This window comes from Manis pentadactyla, chromosome 10, assembly GCF_030020395.1.
Source record: "Manis pentadactyla isolate mManPen7 chromosome 10, mManPen7.hap1, whole genome shotgun sequence".
Taxonomy (NCBI): domain Eukaryota; kingdom Metazoa; phylum Chordata; class Mammalia; order Pholidota; family Manidae; genus Manis; species Manis pentadactyla.
Window position 1 is genome coordinate 117513449 of NC_080028.1, and position 23446 is coordinate 117536894.

Consider the following 23446-nt stretch of genomic DNA (forward strand, 5'->3'; position numbering starts at 1 on the left):
AGAGTCACTACTTGTCTTCTCTGCGTGCTATACTGCCCTCCCCGTGCCCACCCCCCCTACATCATGTATGTTGATCCTAATGCCCCTTATTCCCCTTCTCCCTCCCTTCGCACCCACCCTTCCCAGTCCCTTTCACTTTGGTATCTGTTAGTCCATTCTTGGGTTCGTGAGTCTGCTGCTGTTTTTCTCCTTCAGTTTTGTCTTTGTTCTTATGCTCCACAGATGAGTGAAATCATTTGGTACTTGTCTTTCTCCGCCTGGCTTATTTCACTGAGCATAATACCCTCTAGCTCCATCCATGTTGTTGCAAATGGTAGGATTTGTTTTCTTCTTATGGCTGAATAATACTCCATTGTGTATATGTACCACCTCTTCTCTATCCATTCATCTACTGATGGACACTTAGGTTGCTTCCATTTCTTGGCTATTGTAAATAGTGCTTCAATAAACATAGGGGTGCATATGTCTTTTTAAGACTGGGAAACTGCATTCTTAGGGTAAATTCCTAGAAGTGGAATTCCTGGGTCAAATGGTATTTCTATTTTTACTTTATTGAGGAACCTCCATACTGCTTTCCACAATGGTTACATTACCACCAACAATGTAGGAAGGTTCCCCTTTCTCCTTTGGACAAAGGTGCTGGCCGGCTAGGAGGAGGGTGCAGCAGGCTGCGTGTCACAGTGGGGGCCTCAGAGCTGAGTAGGCAGCCAGGGGGATGGAGTGCCTGAAGCTCCTCAAGGTTCCCAACCTGCTGGGCAGAGCCCACCCAGACGACCTTGTCCTTCTATCCTTTCTTCTGCGTAGAAAGCTCCATGCAAACCCCACCTTCAGCAGCCCTCTCGCTACTAGGAAGCCTCTCAGACCGCCTGCCTTTCCTTCGTCCCAGGGTGGCCAGATGTGGATCCCCATCCTCCACAAATGGCGGGAATCTCAGTCTCTCAAGCACTCTGCCTGTCCCAGCTCCCTAAACCCACCAGCCTCCAGAGCACCACACAGTGCAGGTTTGTGTTCCAAAGCAGATCTCCAGGGCTGGGTGTTCAGCAATTCTAGGTTTCCAACCCTCCCCTGCTCCATTTCTCTTCCTCCCGCCAGTGAGCTGGGGTGGGGAAAGGGCTTGGGTCCCGCCGGATCAAGGCTTTGGTACGTTACCCTGTTCTGTGAGGTCTGCTCTGTTCTCGAGGTGTATGCAGTCTGGTGTAGCCTTCTTTCTTGTTGCTGTTTTATGGTTAGCAGCATTAACTATGTTTTCATACTATATGTGGTTTTGGGAGGAGTTCTCTGTCTCACCTCTCATGCCACCATCTTGAATCCATCTCTATGCACTTCAGACTTTTCTTGATGGCAGCTTTTCTCTTCTAATTCTAGGATATGACCTTTTATCTAACATCGTATATGGAAAATGTGAAATTAAGCAGTACTGCTTATAAGGCACTGCCACTGTAGCCTAGTTACTGTTTTCTTTCCTAAAGCAATCAAATTAATTAATTAAAAAAAAACCAGCCCATGTTTAGCAAGACAAATGACACAGAAAATAGCAGGAAACTTGCCATAAAATAACCTTTCAGAAAAATAAGTTAATAGGTTTTTAACAATCCTGGTTGCACAAAAAACTGTCAAATCAGTGTCCCAAAGGGGTTTCAATGTTGTGATATAGCAAGTGTATTGAGCAAAATCTTGCTAACTAACGACTTTGATCATAACTCATTTTTGGAGATAACAAAAAATGGTTGCCACCTTCTTATTTTTCACTTTTAGAAATGATTTTTGTGTTATTTTAAAGTACATAAGTGTTTTATAAAGTGTTCTCTTCTGTTTTTCTGACTCTTCAGTGGCATTTCAAGCTAAAGGATTAAGTTAAAAACTGTCAGATCAGTGTCCTGAAGTGGTTTCAAAGTAAACTTCACCAAAGATTCAGAATCAAAGTGCTGTCACTCTAACTTACTATTTGCATTTATTCAGTTTCCAAAAATCTAATTAAAAGGAGAGGTTCAGGTGTTAGTTGCACATTTACTGGCAAGTAGTCCAATGAAGAATAATCTAAGAACATTTGAATGATACAGACAAATATAAAGTGGTACTTAAAATATGTTTAATGAATTGTGCAGCACATAGTGAAATGTGTGGGACCTAAAGGACAGAGTGCTTGCTATTCAGTAGGCAACAAAATGCCTACAAGTAAAAAGAATAAAAGATTAAAAGACTAAATGTTAATTTTTTAAATTGGGACAAAATATATAAACCCAATGAAGAAATACAAGTGACCAATGCTGTGCAGCATTCTACCCTTTGCCTCTCCCTCCATCACTCAGAACAACAAAGGAAGAGATGTTTCTATCAAGATCCACACTCCTTAGAGAGTAAAGAATATAGGGGACTGTAAATGCTTATACTTTAAAAATGTGGTCCTCCTCTAGTCATTCACATTTTTGTAACTAGCATCATTCACTCAGTGTGTAAGCTAAACATTTTAGAACCTCTTTGGATCTTCTTTCTCCTCCATTCTGCAAGTCAAATTCATGACCACCCTAATTCTACTTCCTAAATCTGTCTCCATCCCATGCCCACCCTGTGACCTCAGGTCATCACCTCCTCTTACCTGCACCATTTCATTAGGCACATATTTGGTGTCTCCATTTCAAGTGGATTAGGTGTCTACATTAACCCCCAGTTTTCTTCCTAACACAAAGAGCATATCCCTTTCTTAACTAAATTTAGGAGATGCTAGACAATTTACCTGGGTTGACTTTACCAGTCTGACATCCCATCTATCTCGGTCACTCTTCAGCCAGCCTTAATTTACACAGTCTATTGCATTACTTTGTTCCATCTGCTTCTCAAACATCCTAAACATGTTCCCGCCTCTGGCTCTTTGCACGTACCTTTCTCTTTCCGAGTGCATTTCTCCCACATACACTGTCCACATGTAATAGACTGCTCTCACTTCAGGCCTCTTCTGAAGTGTCACCTTATTAGACAAGCCTTCCTCGGTCACACTGCCTAAAATAGCAGTCCTCCATATGACATTCTTCATTCCCCTACTGTTTTATTTCACTTCTGGCATTTCATGGCACTTCTTACCAACTAATGTGTCACGTGTGTGTTTGCCAGTTCATTGTTTTCCATCCCTACACCAAGAATAGTATTGGCCTTATGGTAAGTGCTCAAAAAATATTTGAGAATAGGAAAGAGATTAAAGGTGGTGGTGTGAGAGGTGAGACAGAGAACTCCTCCCAAAACCACATATAATATGAAAATATAGTTAATACAACTAATCCTTAAAGAGCAACAGGTAAGAAGGCTGCGCCAGACTGCATATGCCTAGAGAACAGAGCAGACCTCACAGAACAGGAGTGTATATCAATGATACCTTAAAATTAAAAAATTGGGGAATAGATTCATGAACTGAGTTCTTTTTAATGAATTGAATGTATTATAACTCCCCTCTTTTATGTTGGAATGACTCATTTTTCTAATTAGAACAAAATCAAATTCATCTTTCCTTAGACACCATTTCTTTTATTAGAAAGACTTCACGCCTCCATCTTCAAAGCTGTACTTTGTAAGTGACTGGATTTCAGCATATTGTTCATAGATATTGTTTGTTTTGTCCCATTGCTGACCAGAATACAAAATATTAGAGGTGATCGATCATGTACTAAAGGTTCAAAGATACTTGAGTGATTAAATTAATTATTGAATGGACTATTTATTAAACAGGAGTATTACATATAAAGAAAAATTAAAATAATTTTCCCCCCTCTTTGAAATATTCAAAGTATTTTTTTTCTTTCCCTTTTGGTAGTCAAAATTACCTTTATTTATAGCACATATACTTCCAGTATTATGTCTTCAAATACAGAAATTCAAATGGCCCCTGAGAAGCTGGGCTTGGTCCTGACTCAACATGTCAAGTTCATTCATTCTACAGAACACAGGGAGATCAGTGTACAAAATCGACTTTTCTACAAAGATCTCTATTGCAAATAAAGAATTACGCTATCTCTCTGGATCTGATTGAAGTCATTTAGAACTTTAACAATTTAACGTGGAGTTTGAAATTAGGCTTTTTTCCTAAATTGTTAAGTTGTTCAGGAAAGTACCTTCCGAAAGTGTTTTAAATAACATAATTGCCTCTCAATTACTTTGAATACAGTGAACAATTTTCTTCCACCGAGAAGAAACGGAATTCTTGCAACAACAAAAAAATCACTGAGCTGTAACACACTAGCACAACAGGCCAAAACCTAATAGGCACAATTCCTTTCTTTCTCTCTGTGTCAAATAATTTGAATAAGTTAACATCATAGAAAAATCCAATCTCTCTGTGGTTCAATAGGTGAGAAAAATGGACCCTAAAGGAATGGAGTCATAAAGAAATATAATAACTTTATTCTTTAGCTCTCAAATTAGGCCTAAACTTACATAAGCCTCTCCTCACCCTCTACCCCCAACATTTCTATTGGATATTTTTAGAGCTATGTGTGTGCACCCTGCTGACATCCTAGGATTCCTCCGAGTTTTACTTGTTCTCTAAAACCGGAAGTCCAGCTCAGCCTGTGGGTTGGTGTTGAGCTTCTCAAGTCTTCTCTTAGAGGCAAATGGTGCTTATTGTCTGTCTCCAGTGTCATGATCAGTGGTAGTGCCTGATTCATTTGTCACAGGGTTTGGGACAATTACCTACATAAATTGTCTAATAAATGAAGACATATTAACACCAACTATCATGGTTTCTTGGAAGAATTTTGAAGGTAATGATGTATTCAATGTTCATTTCTAATTCTTTATGATTTTCCTTTACTTTAGAAAGACTTCTGACATATTCCTTATCCAAACCTCTGAGCACTATTATTCCCTCATTTTACTTTTGACAAACACACATCTCAGAGATTGCCTACTTTGCCATCTCTAAATATGACTATGAAAACTTTCTGCAGAACTTTCCCATGTTTTGTATTTATTTTCAGCATTCAGAAGCAATCCATAGAGGAAATGAACCCTTTCTTATACTTAACTTAATAGCATGCAACAATTTAAATGTACGGTTGCCTTCTTTTTACAGAATACAGCTGCTACTAATCAGTTTTGTCTTAGTAGTTTTTCATATATGGGGAAGTGCTAAATTCTTAAATTTCCTCTTAGCCCCTGTAAGATTAATTTTGTTCCCTCTATTGCTTGTTTCCTTTTGTTTCCCCATCTTGTAGAGGAACACATTTTTCATGCAGCCGACTCTGAGTAGGGCAAATTTTACTAATTTCCGCAGCATAATGCTGAGAGCCTGCCGCTCGTCCATTCCCAGGTGCACAAAGTTATCCTTTCATACTCAAAGCTATAGGCAATTTGAAGATTCTAAAAATGAGACTATTGGCTATAGAACAAAGCATTTCACCATCATAATATGGCTACAGGTAGTTTCATACTTGGTGTCTATGTTTAACACAGTTTTATTTTTTGTTACAAAAATGTGCGTTAATTGTAAACATTGAGAAAATGCAAATATTTTATTTCATTATTTCCCCATGGTATTGGGAATACCAGTGGCTGTCCCATTGTGTGCTTTAGTGTATGGACACAGGATATGGGAAACAGAGGTACAACTGGTTATAACAGTCTAATCTTTATTTACAAAATTAGCAAATACAGAAATACCTTTTTCCTCCCCTCCTTGGGAGCAGCTTAAAATCAATTTATCTCCACCTCATTTGGCACAGTCGTATTTTTTTTCAAAACGTACAATTTGACCAGCTACTCTTTTAGCCAATAGCCTTAGTTGATTTAGGTATCATTTCGATTCCCTTATAATTCTCTTCCATTTTCTTCCCACAACTACTTCCTCAACACTTGGTTCTTCTCTATTACCCTCTAACTGGGTCTCTCCGACTGTGTTTTAAAGATGCTTACCAAAATTCTCAAAACCGATTTTCACAGCACCCCATGATCTCTCATCTGGCTGCTGCCTCTGACGTGGATCTCCCACTTCCCTGAGGTGAACATTCATGGTGAAGAGGACATGCCACACCTTTACGTATTAGGTTTTTGTTTTATGTTTGTTTTATGTTACTTTTTTCCATGTTTGGATGCCTTCCTTGTCCTTCCCGGACACTTTCTGAAACCCACGTCTGCTGTAAGGCCCCTTTCAACTCCTATTTTCTCTAAATTTCCTCTGAGAACACAGTTGCTCTCATTCTAGTCTAATTATCTTTAACTTAGAACTTAGAGGTGGAAGAACTTTGTGAACTTTCAGAGATCAGGCAGTTCAGTCTTTTGGGGAGGTCGAAAGAATTTAAGTGAATGCATCAATGTCAGCTGATGAGCAACTGCGGCTCTGAGATGAGAAGGTGTATCTCCTCGTTTTATATCACACAGCAGTATTGTTTCCTATGTGGTTTTGTTTTGATATTTAATCACATACTACTTTCTGGTGTTATTTTGTTGTCTCATTGTTTGAGCCTTATTTCCATTTTGGTAGAGGCTCATGGCAAGTCAGGATCATACTTGTATATCCTCCAAGTGTGTAGCCCAGTCTGAGCCATAGAGCTGTCATATGTGGTGTGTGCGTGTGTGTGTGTCTGTGTGTGTCTGTGTGTGTGGTACCCTAGCATTAATTATAGACTTAGCAGATGTCTGTTATTTATTTTTTAATTAAAGACTTTATTTTTAGAGCAGTTTTTTTTCTCACAGAAAAATTGAGAAGGTACAGAAATTTCCCATTTACATCTGTTCCTGCACATGCTTAGTTTCCCCCATTATCAACACCCCCACCCCCACAGTTGTACATTTGTTACAGTTAATGAACCCTACATTGGCACATCATAGTCACCTGAAGTTTATAGTTTACATTAGGACTTTAGGGTTCACTCTTGATGGAATGTCTTTAAGAGATTTTAGTATTTGTATACCCAGTATAAGCTCTGTTAAGTAATTGTATGATCTTTTATACATGTTTAGTTCTGGCCAAATATTAAATCAAAACAATTTATTGGGTGACTGTCTGACTCTCTACTTCTGGACTTCTTACTAATGAATTCTTACTAATCAGGCCCATCCGCCTTCCTTTTGCTTCCTTGGCAGTAGGCGATGACAGTCATCTGCGTGTGACAAGCCCTCCCACGGCCAGTCCGCTAAAACAAATATCTATGGGCACCACAAAGCCCAGAGCTCAGTGTGACAAAGCTTTTTGTATATCTTTTAGGATCTGCCTCCTTGTGTCCCTTGCCCATGACATCATTCTTATTAATTTAGGTTTGCATGTTTTGCAAAATTTTTACAAGTTGTGGACGCTGTGCTCAGTAGGTAGGATATCTATGTCTAAAACATGTGTAGGAGTTCTGTCTCTCCTAACAGTCTCACCACGAATACAGAATCTTCAAGACAAAATATGTGTGTTTGACGGGGGGCAGGTTGGGAAGCAGCCACTATTAAGGTAGCTGTGTGGAAACCACACGACTGAGTCATAAAATACGCTGCATGAAGAGAGAACAGGTTTGAACACGAGGAGGTCTTACAGTGAATTGCCCTTTCACGAGGCAGCAGTCTCTCTGGACCATCGAGTTAGTAATCCAAACTATACTTTACTATTAAAACTACTCATGCTTAAAATGAGTTGTCTTAGTCATTAATTAAATCATAAAACCACTGAATAAACTAACTGACATCTTTGTAAAATGGGGATTTCATTATAAACTTTAATCTTGGCAATGCTACTTGAACGAAACTTAAAACTGTGACCATAAATGCATGTACTCCATAAAAGGTAACCTTTCCACTTATTAGCAACACTTCCCTCACTTAAGGGGTTTCCTTTTCTTAAACTGTTGGCACATGTGACCCTTTCTCTCCTTTATGGGTCCTTAGGAGACACATGTACTTCTTAAATCTGGAATGACATTCAGAAGCCTCTCAAATGACTTATAATTTAAAACTTACATTTAATCAGAATTCCAGTGTGGAGAAGTAAAATAAATGTTAAATAGCAGCATGATGCATTACTTTTCACCTGTGATTTAATTAAAACATTTTTTTTTTTTTTACCACAAGACCATAATGTTTATTAACTTTAGCAAAAATGAATTAAATAAAAACCTGACTTGCCTGCTGTGGTGATCCCTTCACATTCAAGGACACTCTCTGTTGGGAAATGATCTGCCTTATAGGGGGTACTTCGGCACCGAGAGGACCTCAGCCCATAGAAGAGGGTGCCGCTTGCCAGCACACACTCATCCCCTGGGTATCATCGTTCACAGCAAGCCCTAGGAGCAACAGCTGTATAAAACAGCCTGTCCTAGGGCTTTGTTTAGATTAGTGAAAGTAGGCTAACTTTGCTAATAATACTCATTAAAGCATATAATAGCTCTTGAACAATAGACTTTTTTATTAATTTGCTCACATAAATTAACTGTCAGATGAAGAACTGAACAGGATTTTCTTCCTCAGGACTTATTCAGGCTCCCAGCTGGATGGAGGTTCTGTCACCTTCAACAAATGTCTCCAAGGATGCCCTGTGGGCCACCACCTTGTTAGCTTGAAGGGAAATAGACATTGAAAGAATGTGTGGGTAGATTTTCACGAACCGATCTTGTAGTAGTGTGCATCATTTCTGCTTTCCTTCTATGGCTAAAACTCAGTTCACACAGCAATCTTAAGTAGAAGAGAGACAGGGAAACATGGTGGCGCTCTGTTTCCAATAGAAGAGATGCTCATGGATTTGGGTGAGCAGCTGGTTATTTCTGCCACACCCATTGAATCTCCATTGGTGCAAGGAAACTTCATCCTTGGACAATCTTAAGAAAACTTTGTTGTTCCGAAAGGAGATCCACTTAGGCAATTTCCTGGCTTTTAATTCAGGAAAGTAGACCTGACCTCTCAGTGAAACTGGCGCCATTGATGTCAAACATGTACGTCTTAAACATATAATTTATAGCACACTTCACAAAGTTTGTAACCATATTTTCTATGTTTGGAAAAAGTCAACCTCCTCTCTCCCTATGTGAGCCTGTCTTCTCCTATCCCATCCTTCACTGATAGTTGTAGGGGTAAGTAAAAAAATTCAAGATCTTTAGAACCAGCTTGAGGTTTTGGTTCTCAAAACTCACCAGCTTTGCTAATGAGATATTTTTATTCTTTCATTTGGGAAGAGTTATACTGCAAAACTGGGATGAAAAGTTATACTGTGCCTGGGATGTAAGGGAATGATGTGTTGGTAGAACTGGAGGCTTCAGAAGATTTTGCATTAAGTTCTGTCCTACGTTATTCAAGTCAGCATGACTTCCTGATAGCAAATTATACCAGTTTCACTCTTCCCCTTTCCCCCTACCTTTTATTGTCAGTCGATTTACTGAGTTGAGAAACAAAGGACTGCTAAAGCTTAAAAAGAAAAATGGATGCTTCTATCAGGAGAGATCACCTAGTGCCCCAGAGTGACCTAATCAATGAGCACGTCTGAACACACCTCTTCCCTCTCGTTAGCAAAGATAGCTGCTCCAGTGGGACCTTTATTCCTCATTTGGGTGTAATTCCTAAGACTGATTCCCCAGCAGCTGGAGTTCTCAGTCCAGATCCCTCAGAGGTCCTCTTGATCTTTGCCACACTTGCTTTTGGTAGCTATGACCACGCACAACTCTTTTAAGTCGGTTTCCTCAGTGGCAGCTGGTGGGGTAGGCAGCTGTCCCAATCTGCTTGGGGCTGAGGGGTTTCCCAGGATGGGAAGACCCCCAGCAAACACAGATGCGTTGGTCCTCTTATTGTTATGGAACCTGGATTGGATTACCTGACCGAAGAACCAATTGGAACTCGGAGGTCTTGGAGGGTGAGAGTTTTATTTCACACCAGCGGGCTCAGAGGAGAGCACTCGCCAAAGGTCTGAGCCCTGAGCACAGGCAAGGGGAGCAATGTCTACTTTTCTATTTCTGTATATGTGGCATTTTGGTGCATGCAGCAAATAGGGTGAAAGAAGAACACGGAAGGGTCAGGATGGGGGGCTGGGAGGCCGAGATTCTCCTGTTGCCCCCCCATCAGCCATGCTAAATATTTTCCTTATCACTCCCCCCACTCATGCCCCTCTTAAACATTTTGCTTTTAGCAGGCATCATCCTGATCTATGACAGATCGATAGCCTTGCAGAGCCAGTACACGAGCGGTGGCACGATTTGTAACTATTTTCTACAAACTTTATGAGGGCATTTAGTACACAGGGGCCAATAGTGACAAGGAGGAGAGTGGAGATGAGGGGCCCAGCCCGTGGAAATAACCATGAGGACCACTGGCCGAGTCCCCACATCCCCCGTGTCTTGAATTCCTTTCGCCTTCTTAATATTCTTTATTTCAGTTCTTTGATTTTTGTGGCTACGTGGCTACTATTCCTGATTGGTTCACATCATAACAGCACTCCTCCCCTAGGAATACACAGGTTCCCCCCTTTTCAGCTGTGAGCAGGTCTGGGGCTCGTTGGTTTTGGAGTGTGACTGCTGCAAGCGAATTAATCTGACCTCTCAGGGAAGGGAGGGGGTCTGCAACCTTATCCATGTCCTCGTTTAGTTCTTGAGAAAGTCTGTGATAAAAGTGGAGCGAAGAGCCTAAGCGAGCTGCCCCGGCTCCAGTTCCTGCAAGCGTTCCCCCACCCAACAAAACCATGCTTAGAGCTGCCCACTTCTTGGAAAGGGGCAGAGAGCTTGTTCAACCTCTTGGTCAGACCGAGCAGCCCTGTCGGGGGTGAGGAAGACCGGCGTGCGTAAACCTGTCCAGTTTATCTGGAGGCATCGGGAGGCGGTACTTCACACAGGAGAAAAATTCCCAGGGGGGCACAATATGTTTCTGGCTGATTGGTGGTGCAGTTCTTGGAACAGAACTGGGTTGCAATGGAGCCCTAGCTAATGTCCCCTGCCTTTGAGTTGGTCAGGCACGTTATGCTGTCTGCGGTGGGTTGGAGCTGGGTGCCGTAGGCTACCGGACCAATTAGTTCAGTCTGGTTCTGGGCTGTATTATTTTCGGTTGCCTGAGTGGAGCTCCAGTATGGGAGCACTGGGGTTCCGATATAGGCCCTGTGGGTTAAGGGCAAGCAAAGTCAGCAGGCTTGTATCTGGCTGCTGATGTTTTGAATCAACTCGTAGACTGCTGTGATGACCTGGTTGACCTGGTGGGTAGGGGCTAGGGCCTGAGTTAGTTGTTGGAGTCCTGAGAGGTCAATATTGCGGTAGGCTGACCCTTCAGTCAGTGCCTTTAGGGCCTGCTTGACCTTTTCATCCCTGTCCCTTCATGCCTGATCCTGGACTTCCCCCCATCAGACATTCCAGTGTGGGTGAGGTAGGCCTAGCAGACAGTGGATCCCTTTCTTCCCCTGATTGCACAGTCTGAGTCCTGTTTAATTATTGTTCCAGTCCAGTACTTTTTCCCGTCTTTAAGGCAAAGGGTGGTCCTGTTCTTATTATAACGTTTGGAAGGCATTTAGGTATAGGCACTGAACCTGGTCCCCCATTTGTCTGACTTTATGCAAGCACACTGAGGTTCCCCAGGAGTGAGGGGAAGGAAGGGATGGGAAAGAAGGTATGTAAACAAGTAAACGCAACAATGCATCCTACAGGTACCAATAAGTAATCACAGTGGCAACACTGTCAGGGACAGTCCAATCAGAAGGGGTGGCAGCTGAGAGTCCAGTCCCCAGGATGAGGGATCCCACTCTGGTGAGGGCCAGGAACCACAGTGGGCAGATGTCCATCAGTCAGTGGGTTCTCGTCAGACATGGAGGTGGAGGGGCTTCTTGTGGTCTGGCTGGGCTCTCCACTGATTTATTTCTTCATCAGGGTGACGGGTCTTCTTTACTCTGGAGTGATGGACCCACGGAGTGATGCCTGAAACCTTGAGGGCAGTAGGGGTGGTTAGAACAACAATGTGGGGGCCAGTCCACTGAAGCTTGAGGGGCCTTTTCTCCAATCTTTGACCCATACTGAGTCCCCTACCTGGAAGGAATGTACTGGGGTCCACAAAGAGATTGGGCTCTTTCCACGGTGTATTGTTGTAGCTCATTTAGGGTGGCTCCTAAGGCTTGGAGCGGTTCCCTTACTCCCTTATCTCCTATTCGGTGTAGGTTCTGTGAAGGCTCCCCAGACATGGAGGGGGCTATTGTGCTCTCCGTACACTAGTTCAAAAGGTGAAAACCCTTGTGCTCTGAGTGTGCAATGGGCATGCAGAAGGGCCAGGCGTAGTAGGTCCGGCCATGGGAGGCCAGTTTCCTGACAGACCTTGGCTAGGGTTCCCTTGAGGGTACGCTTCATTCACTCCACTTTCCCTGAACTCTGAGGCCTGTATGCAGTGTGGAGTTTCCAGGTGACATTGAGAGATCTGGTTAAAATCTGAACTGCATCTGCTATAAATGCAGGCCCATTATTACTGTGGATTGCAGATGGTAGGCCAAACTGGGGTCTCTCCCTTAGGAGAACTTTGGCTACTTCTCGACTTCATTCTGTCCTGGTCGGGAAGGCTTTGACCCACCCAGAGTGTGTACACACTATCACTAGGAGGTATCTGAGTCCTCTGCTTGGCTGGACATCTGTGAAGTCTATTTCTAGGTCTTCAAAGGGGGCAACTCCTGCCCTTTGGACACCTGATGGGTGTTGCGGCGCAGATCAAGCCTTATTCATGCACCAAGTTATGCACCGCTCACTTGTTGCCCAACACAGTGCTGGCAACTGGCTGGTGTAGAATTGCTTCTCAAGGAGGGCTTCCAGTGCAGTCTTTCCTAGGTGGGTGAGCTGATGGTACTTTCTGACTAGATGCCTTCCGGTTACAGCTGGGACAAAGACGCATCTGTCGGGCAGCATCCACCACCCTTTTTTGGTTAGGGTGGCTCCTTCAGTCACGTCCCAGTCTTTTTCCTTTTCAGTGTACTTGGGTGGAGGGACTTCCACTGGGGGCATTAGGGCCATGGGGAGGGAAGGAGTGTGACCTGTTTCCTCACTGGCTGCTGCTTTACCTGCTTCATCCGCCAGGTGATTCCCCTGTGTTACAGAGTTGTTTCCCTTTTGGTGTCCTTTGCAATGTAGAATTGCTACTTCTTTTGGGAGCCAGATGGCCTTGAGGAGATGTTTCGGTATCTCTTCCTTGTTCTTGACTGCTTTTCCTGCTGCAGTAAGGAGACCTCTTTCCTTGCCGATTGCCCCGTGTATATGTACAGTGGCAAAGGCATATTGGGAGTTGGTGTAGACGCTGACTCACTCGCTCTCGCTGATGGCGAGGGCTTGGATGAAGGCATGTAATTCGGCCTGTTGTGCTGATCATCTGGCTGGTACGACTTTAGCTTCTAAGACCTCAGTGGAAGTGGTTACTGCATAACGTGCTCTCTGGATACCTTGTAAGTAACTACTGCCATCACTGAATAGCGTGAGTTCTGGATTCTGTATTGCTTGATCTGCAGATCCGGACGACTCGTGTAGACTTTGTCAGTTACCCTGAACAGTCATGACCTGGTTTTCTCTCTTTGGTGGGGAAGAAAGTTGCTGGATTCAGTGTCTGTACTGTTTCAAGAATGACCTGCGGATTTTCACAGAGGAGCCCTTGGTATTGTGCTAGCCGAGAATTGGAGAGGAAGTGGTGACCTTGGGTGTTCATGAGGGACACAACCGCATGGGGACCTTGACATTCAGTTCTTGTCCCAGGGTGAGTTAATCTGCTTCCTTAATGAGTAGAACTGCAGCTGCCAGTGCCCAGAGGCAGGGTGGCCATCCTGCTGCAACCAGGTCCAGTCTCTTTGACAAGTATGTGACTGGCCACTGCCAGGGCCCAACAGTCTGTGTGAGAACCCCGAGGGCCACCTTTTCCTTTTCATGTATGAAGAGATTGAAGGGTTTTTCTGTATCTGGCAGGCTTAGGGCTGGTGCCTGTCCTAAAGCAGCTTTTATTTCCAGGAAGGTGGCCTTTGCCTCTTCTGTCCAGACAGGGGGCTCTCGGTCTGGCCCCCCAGGAGGCTGTAGAGGGGTCTTGCCATTGCCTAGAATCCGGGAACCAGATTCACCAGAACCCTGCAGCCCCCAGGAACGCTCGTGGGCCCTTCTTTGTCTGGGGCTGGGGTATGGAGGTAATGACCTTTTTCCTCTCTGGCCCTAGTTCCCTCTTTCCCTGGGTGAGGAGGAAGCCCAAGTACTGGACTTGCTGCTGCAGGCAGATTTGTGCCTTTTTCCAGAGACTCAGTATCCCGAGTCTGACAGGAGTTGCAGGAGGGCCTTCATGCCCTCTGTACAGTTCTCTTGGTGTCACTGGCAAGGAGCAGGTCATCTACCTACTGGAGGAGGGCGCAGAACATGGCTTTAGGCAGTAAGTCTCAGCTTTCCTGTGCTTGGCTCTCAAATTATGGTCACATGTCACCTGCATCAGAATTGAGCTGATTTTTAAAACGCAAATCCTAGGATTCCACCCCAGATGAACCCCCAAATCTCAGCAGATGGGCCTGTAATCCCACATTTCTAATAACTATGCTATGGTGGAATTTGGAGCTGTCAAATCTGAGCTCTCTTTCCTTGTGGAGTCAGTTTATAGAGTGGCAAGAGACAGCCCCTTTTCCCACCTGTCTGGATCAAGTTTAAGGACTTAGAGTGTTTTTCAGAAGCCTCACACTTATTTTTCAATGCACTCAACTTTATTTAGGAAGCATAAAATAAAACCCCAAATTATAGTTACATACCAGGAGTTTGCCAAACTCTCCCTCTGTACAGGAATGTTGGTGTATAAATGGGATTCCAAACATCTTTGTCTCCGTGCCCATGCCTCCCCATCCCCCCTACCCCAGGGCCATCATCAGGCATCCAAGCCCCCATCGGACCCTCCTTTCTCTTGCACATTCCAAAGCAGCCATTATTAAAATTCACTATACTACAGTCCTATCTATGTAGTCAGATCCTCTTGAGGCAGAAAGCTGCATTTTTTTTTCCCAGCTTCTGGTTATTTTCTTTGTCATTTCTTCTGCCTCACAGTAGTTACCCCAGTGAGAGCTCTCTCCCGTGCTGGATGTGAGCATGGTGTGTTGGTTCTTCTCACCTTGGGTCAGGCACAGTATGTTCAACTCTGAGACACAACAGACCTTCTCTTCCCCCTTCTCTTCCTCCTTCACTGCCTCTAAGCTGGGTAGTAGGTTTTTCCACGCGGGGAGGAAAGAGGCAATGCTAACCATTATCTCTGTCTCTAGGGTTCAACTTCTTCCCTTAAATGCCAGATATTAGCTAGGACTTTCTTTTGCAAGACAGCATGCTCTCACCAATTTATTTTTTCATTGTTTTAAGAAAAGCCTGTCGGAATTGACTAGCCTGTTGAGGTCATTATGTAACTCTCCACTAGATGGCGCTCTTAGACTAGCTTTGTTTTCAGTTTCCATCCATGCCGTGGATTGATGCTTACCTTGAAGCGAGAACAGCCATGATTTATGTTTCACGATTTACTTGGCTGATTACAAGGACTAAAATACTGACATTATTTCAAGAATTTAGGTGCGTGTTGTACTTTTGAATCTGAAATCATATTTTGATATATGGGGGGGCATGTTATAATACAGGCGAGCAATAATAAGTTGGTAGGTATCTTCAGTGGGCCTCTCACGTATTTGTTGAATAGACCAGAAAAGCTCAGAAAGATGCCTCCGTGCACAGAGATGGAGTTGTGCCTACTGCATCTCTCACTGGGTCAGCACTGTATCTACAGTAGCCTCTTCTCTTCCAACTCCTAATTAAACAACACAACAGGATCTAGCTTCTCTCTTGATTGACCCTCTCTACTTACACAAACTTAATTTTAACAAGGATTCTGGTTATGCTTTGTATTTATTATTCCAGTTCATGATTACTTAAATAGAAAATAGATATTTATGGAAAAAGATATGCCCAGGATTTTGCAAGAAGATGATTTAAAATTTTAAACGCCCTGCCAGATTAATAAAAGGACATTTAGCAAGTATGAGAATGTATGGGGGTGGGGGAGTGAATGAAAGCCTAAAAAATATCAGGAGTAATAACCATAACAGGTAGAATTAAAGGTATAAAAAATAAAAAGGTTTTATGTTGGATTGTCCCTGTTAAGGAAGTGGTGAAAATGTATGAACATATGTAAGTAGAACTGTATTGTAGCAAGATATTGAAGGAAATCCCTAGTTTTACACAGCTCCAATTAGACTACAGTGAGATAAATTATGAGGATAATGATGATACAAGGGCTGTCTAGAGGAAAAAAGAAGTCAATGAGATTATTTAACCTAACTAAAGCGATGCTATCTATGGCATTATTTAGATAATGGTAAACTCTGGAAGGCAGGGGGCCTTGCTTACATCTCATTTGTCCTCACTTGGATAGTGCTGTAAACATTCTCTGGAGCTGCCTATTGTGTGTCTTCAGCAAATTGCTTAACCTCCACAAGTCTCACTTACCTGTGAAAGAGTGACCACAGCATTTGGCCTCGCAAAGTGTTGGTGAAGCTTCAGTTAGACAATGTGCCTAAAGCATGAGAGTAAAGCCTGCGGTTGGTTATCAGAACATTCTGTCTTTATTAGTATAGTAGGATTGCAATGAAGGGAGGCATTGATATTTTTACAATAAGTTCTCTTTAAGTAGTTGTTAATAAACGTGTGCTAGATCACTTTAATTTTATACCTTAACACTCTAACAAGGAAACTCCAATTACCTGCACAGAATTTATCTGTGAAACAGCTCTCTTGTTTTCACACTTGTGGACAGGAAATCTTGATGGCAGAGCTGGGATAGAGGCAGCATTGGAGCATCAAATGAGTCTTAAAGCCTCCAAATGGTAAAGAGTGACAAAAAAAGGAGGGTTTGGAATCCACACCTACAAGTGAGTGGGGGTTAGTGGCCTTCTGCTTGTGGAAGAACAATTGAAAAACTGGTTTAGTAAATTAACGAAGTATGAGTTTACTCTTCAATCCACCTTGTCTGCTGTTGTGTTTTAAATTTGTGCTAAATTCTTCACTGAAACTTTGATGATAAAAAAAAATATATATATATATATATACAATAAAAATGTATAAACTATAGAGATCATTCTAGACATTCAAGTTGTTAAATGAGTGAATGCGTTGACTCTGTTTCAAACTGACGTCTCTTTGAATGCCAGTCATCAATGTCAAAGGTACTAAAACTAGCCAGTTTTCTTCTTTCCGTTTTTTAAAATTGAATAAGTGTTTTCCACTTTATCTCACCCTTTTGAATGTATATACATAGTCTGAAGCAGTTTCATAGGTTTTGGCATTTACAGGAAGTCATATTATCAGAGAATAAATGTGGATCAGTCATTTTTTTAATCATACCCTCCAGCAGACTGGTTTTATTTTTATTTTTATTTTTGAAACATTAGGAACTACCAAATACATTTGGAAATATGGCCTTGCTATAATTTTCTTTGTCAGAGTGAAGCTTTGGTTTTGTTGAAAGTTAGATTTATATTATCACTTCAAAAAACACTGCTTGTGGAGTGTCCTGAATACACTAAATACACACTAAAGCACTGAATACACACTGAATACACTGAATACACACTAAAGCAATACTATGAAGTATGGATATTCCAGTAGCACAGGTGTTGCCATGATGTGAACTTACTTTCTTTATTTCTCATCTCTTTTGTGTCTTAGAGTAGCATTCTGAATTCCCGGCACCCCTAAAACCAGGCAATGGATACTGTCTGTAACTTTCCTAAGAATAGTCTGTATTCAATAATTCAGATCCAGAAAAGATAACTCTCTAAAATGTTGGGCTCAGGAATCCCATGAACACGAGCTCCAAGTTGACAATGGCTTCTTAATGATGGTTTATGGAAATGAAATTCTTTGTAACTAAATTATATATGCTAAGTAAAATTTTAAAATCATTTATTGGAGTCAAGATAAGAAAGAACTTACACTGGGTACATTCAAAGTTCTAATCTTTGTAAATCTTCTGCAATCAAGAAGTCAACAGAATGGAGAAAATGCAGAAAAATAAACTAAACTTTAATTTTTTTGAATGAAGTTTTTCAGAGATATGAAAAATATTAAAATTATGTGACTGGTGTGGCTTAAGGGAACACTTGCCATATTTTTTAAATGTCAGAGTTAAGGCAATAATAAAAGGGCATGCTTAATAAAGCCAGAAAGAATTGGCTTTATTCATTTCATTAATCCTAGAGATAGCTGTAATTTTTGCTGAGTACAAAATTAATATTGATATTTCTTTTCTCTGGAAACTTTGCCAATAACTACCAGTAATTCACATTCCTTAGAGCCCTGTTCTCAAAGGCTGGACTACCTACAGGAATGAGGGATAGTGCAGAGAATTTTCTAATTTTCTTTGCAATTTTAGAGATGACATAAAAATCTATGCATGGTTATTAATGAGCCACTTAAATGTAAGCCACAATTTAAATAAAATTTTTGAAGAAATATAAACAAAATACATTTGCTATCTTTCTCCATATTCTTCACTTTACCAATATCTACTAATGTGCTAGTTTTCATTTCGAGCCTGAATGAAGTGCTAAATTCTGCAAAGGTGCTTGAATCTTTACTTTTAATCTAAAGACCTTTAGGGCTTTTTTACTCAGGTCTGGATCTATTGCTTTAGACTTCACGGTGTCATTTGTACTACTTATTAATTTACCATAGCCATCTGCTTAGAAGTAGAGAGAGAAGGGGAAAAAAAAAGAGTGAATAAGAAAGGAAAGAATGAGAAAAAGAGGAACAAAGGAAGGGAGGTGTGGATAAAATTGCAATATTTCCAGAATCTCTCATCTGGCTTTAGTCTATCTCCATTATCAATAGGGGTTTGCAAGCAGTGGGGAGGAGCTGTTCTCACCTTAGTCCATCTGTGTATCAGTAGGTGTTTCCAAGGAGCGGGGGAAGAGGCGAGCGCACCCCAAGACTGGAGAGGCTTTCGGGTTCCCTGCCAAAGCGGGAGAGAAGCCGGCAGGGCAGCGGGCAGAGAATATTCTAGACATTCAAGTTGATAAATGAGTTGTGGGGAATACACAGCCGGGGCCAGGATTCTAGGAGGCAGCAAAAGGCCTTCTCCCTGCCTAGTTTTTCCCTCACTGATTTCAGTGTAAGTGGTTTGTGGTTTATTTGCCCCAGTCTGGGAACACATTTTCCACCTGGAGTTGCAGGAGCAAAGGAAAGAACACACTGACCCCCAGCTGTTTTCGCCTCTTCCTTCTCTCTCTCTCTCTCCCCTCTCGGTGTATGAGTGCAGAAAGGGAGCCTCCATGAAGCCTGGACGCATCAGTTTGTCCTCCACTGTAACAGGTACCTCAGCGGTGGGACCCCCTGTGTGAGCTGATTCACAAGAGTGTTGTGTCCATGAATTACAAGTGTAACGAAACCATAATATTTAGATGCTGCTGGTTTGTATAAATCTCCTAATCTACATCAAATAGTCCATCAGGAAGCCTCGAACATGAGGCACATGTCCTTCTGAGCAGTGGCTACTTCAAATGCATCTGTAAATAAATTCATGGGGGTAGGATACATCGTGGGTCCTGCAGGGAATGCTCTTGGAGAAAGAGACGGACCCAGGGGACCGACATGTCCCACCGCACACCCGGTACCGTTGTGGAGGAGACAGCTATCTGGGAGCACTGCAGATGTTCCTGAATCCTTGAGTGGTGGCCAGGTTATACACCCTGTTGGCCCTTCTCTAAATATCTTTCTCTCCAGCTCAGGTTTTCAGAAGAAAAGTTTCCACATTCAGGAGAGCATGAACTAGTAGAAATTCTCATCCTCTTCAGATCCAATTCCTTTTTATGACAAATGTCCTAAAATTAAATTTATAGTTAATATATCTAATTTACAAACATAATTTATAACTCCATCTATTTCCCATTTGTAATATTGGGGCAAAGGGACGACGACAGATAAGAGAATAAAAACAACGAGTAACTGAGTTTAGGGTTTTCCATCATCTGATGGTTCTAAGCCCCAAATCTGCCTCCTACTTGGAAGCACAGGTCGGCCCCTTTCCGCAGGTCTAAGACAGTGAGGTTACTTAGGTTCAGGCAGCTTTCCTTGAACAATAGTTGTACTTCCCAAGAGCTGAATGCACCACTGCTTACTAAAGAGCTAGATTGTGTTCCTTTTCCAATGTCAGTAGGCTGTCCAAACTCACAATTCCTTAGAGAATACAATAGACAGGGTTGCTAGCCCCTAAAAGACCTATCGTCAGTAAAGAGGAGGTTTGGTATAGCAACTTAGACAACCCTGCTTTCAAATCTAACTTTGCGAATTACTGAATAACGTTCAGCGTATTCCTGAATCACCCTCGAATTTCCCATCTGTACCTGACGGGGTTGTCCTGCGGTTAAACCAAGCACAGTGAGTGGAAGCTAACCTTCTTAATTCATCCTATTCTCTTGTTAAATATCCCAGGAACAGAGAGAGAAAAAACTCATAGGGGATGTGATGATCCGGAAACACAAGGCAGAAAGAAAAGAAAGTTTTCCTGGGAAAGAAGAAAGTGGGGTGGGAGTGGGGAGTAGAGTGTGTCAAACTGGAAAAGAGGTGATCGTTTAAGACCTAATTCCGCTCTTAAACTTAAGACTTTGTTTCTTATCTGTCCAGGGAAGAGGTGAATGGAACTGTTGCTTATTTCAAGAAGGCGAGAGGAAGGTCATGGTTCTCAGACTTCACCGTGTGTATGTACTCTTTTTTTTTTTTCTTATGTAATCGGCTAGAACGGAATGAAGATATTTGGGAATGCTTTTTTGTCAGACTAAAAATGGATGCATTAACATCTTGCATTACCCAGTTGATCTGCTTCTATTTCACAATTTAAAATTGACAATGACGGTAAAAAAAAAAAAAGGTATTTTATAGAAATAGGAAAACATAAAAATACATTGACATATGGACTTGTGTGCAAAAAAAAACCAAAAACTACTACTCAAGATTAATTCTGCCCTAGCCATATTTGTGATTACCAGAAAAGAACAATTTGTGATTATTAGAATCATTGATTCATTAATTCATTTATTTATTTTAAAAAGTTCTTAAATTCCTACTCTAGGTTAGGTCCTATGCTCAGTGCTGGGAATCCAATGATGAAAAAGGTTACACTACCTGCCTCCCAGGAGGTAACAGTCAGTGCTAAGTACACTCTGGAAACAAAAAAATAATAATAGGTTTTGACATGCAGTTTACCCACACAGGTCTATCTTCTCCTGCTTTTCTAGTTTCTTTTTCTGCAAGCGTGTCCCTCCTGTGAGTGTTACCGATGGGGTTTGCTCTCCTTGGTTCTTGTCGCCACCCTAACAAAGAACTGAAAGGCAAGCCCAAGTTTTATTTGAATACACTCTGAGGGAGGAGAAGGGCAAAGTCAGACAAAGGCCCCAAACTTTTAGGGGAGGGCTTCTTTATGGTGTCTTAGCTGGGAGGCAACTCTTTGATTGGCAGGGCGAGGTCATTTGATCACCAGCCATTCCTCTTGGTGAATGTGTCTTTTCCCAAAATGCACACAGAAAAGCCCACAGGGTGGAGGTAGGGGTGGGGGAGCAAAAACAGCAATTTTATTTTAATGAGATTATGAGATGGTGTGGTTTGGGCGGCTCTTAGTTTTGTTCCATTGTACCGAGTTGGGGCCTGACTGGGAACAGCTGACCTGGAACCGATAGGCAGGCAGTTATCTCCTTGCAAAGCCTTTGTTGTTTTCACTGGGACCCCTAACTGGGCAGAGTGGGGGCATTTTTTTTTTCCTTGAACCTTACTTCCGCTTCCCCAGCTGCTCACGTCTATCTTTCTACCTAATGTGAGGATTAGGCATAAAATGTCTTTAGTTATTAAAACATATCAAAAAGGAAAAATAAGCAACTCATAAACATAATTTAAGGTGGTTTACATAAAGGTTTTTTTTTTTTTTCCATAAATAGAAAGTAAAATGCCAGGAAAGTTGTCCTGTGCGGTGATGTTCCAGATGAGTTTGGCACAGTGGTCTAGCAATTCCTTATGGATCACAGTGTGAAATAATTCCTATTTAAAGTTGTGAGGAATTTTTTAAAGATGTCAAACATCCTTTTCAGAAAACCGTGTTTTTAAGTGTTAGAATCTCACACTGTGATGACTTAGAGTGGATGAAATGAGGTATTTTAGTTTTACTCTGATACTTGGGACTAATGATTCACTATGGTGGTATAACTGGAAATTTCAGGCTTTCAAGTAAAAATGAAGAATGATTTCATTTCTCACTTCAGAGCTCATAGGGGGCTCCTCTCTCTTACCCTCACTCCCAAACAGAGCAGAAATTTAGACCCGACATGGTTCCTGAGAGGTGTGAAATTTCCAGTTGACTAGTTTTTAAATGGCAGACTTAATTTTACCCTTCAATTAAATCTGAAAGAATTTCACATTGAACAACACAAGGAAGACTTAGTTGGAAATATATTAGAAATCATAGCTTTGGTCTCTCTGAACTCTTCAGATATTTAATTTCAACAAAAACCAGTGGTTCAGGAAATATTTAAGATAAAACTGGGACTGATATTAAAAAATGTTGCTTGGGTTCAAATGAAAATGGTCTACAGTATGTACTTATCTCTAGAAAAGTTAGTGTTTATAAATCCCTGTTTTCTTCTGTAGACCCTCTGTAAAGTGACCTCTTAGTACTTGTCCCCTAAAACACACTATCGAATTTCTATAGTATATAGTTATCCAACTTGATAAACAGTTATCAAGGCAGAGTCCTAGGCACTGAGGTTCCCAGACTGACTGATCTGGTTCCCATCCTCAACTTGGTCACAGTCTATCTGAATTTATTAAGAGGGACGGATCTGTCTCTTGAAACCAATATTAAACAAGGACTTCCTATGTGGATGGATCACACATGATCATAAATGTACATGCTTAGCAGCTCTGAAAAGTCAAGGTGAAATTTCCTAGGCTTTATATGCACTTTTGGGTAGACCGAGTTATTGGCATTAAAAAAAAAAGAAGTATTTTAATTTTCTTCTTGTTCTTGGTACATGGTGTTGCTTTAAAGTTATGACTAGATTGTTTTACCAGACTTTTCAGGGGACTGGCTCGGCTGTATAGCTTTCCCACAGGGACACCTGATAGAGAACCTGAGCATCACCCATGCCTTTGTCCTCAACCCCACAGCCCATTAAAATAACCTGGAATGCTTAGAAATACCAACACCTAATACCCGCTCTGGATTAAGAAAACCAAAATCTCTGGGGGCAGAGCTAGAGACTCACTGTCTGTTTATTTTTAAATTCACTACCATGATGTTAATATGCAGCAGAAGTGAAGAACACCTTTATAGACATTTTCTACCTCAAAGTGGGTTTCAATTAAATTACTGATTTCATTCAAAGGGTTAACTACCTAAGGTGTTACAACATGAAGGCAATATGGGAAGTAGGTGAGCATTTTGTCATACTGTAAATTGTATAAATCTTACTCCAAAGATCTCCTCTTCCCTCCAAATCGTGGAGGCATAAGCTAAT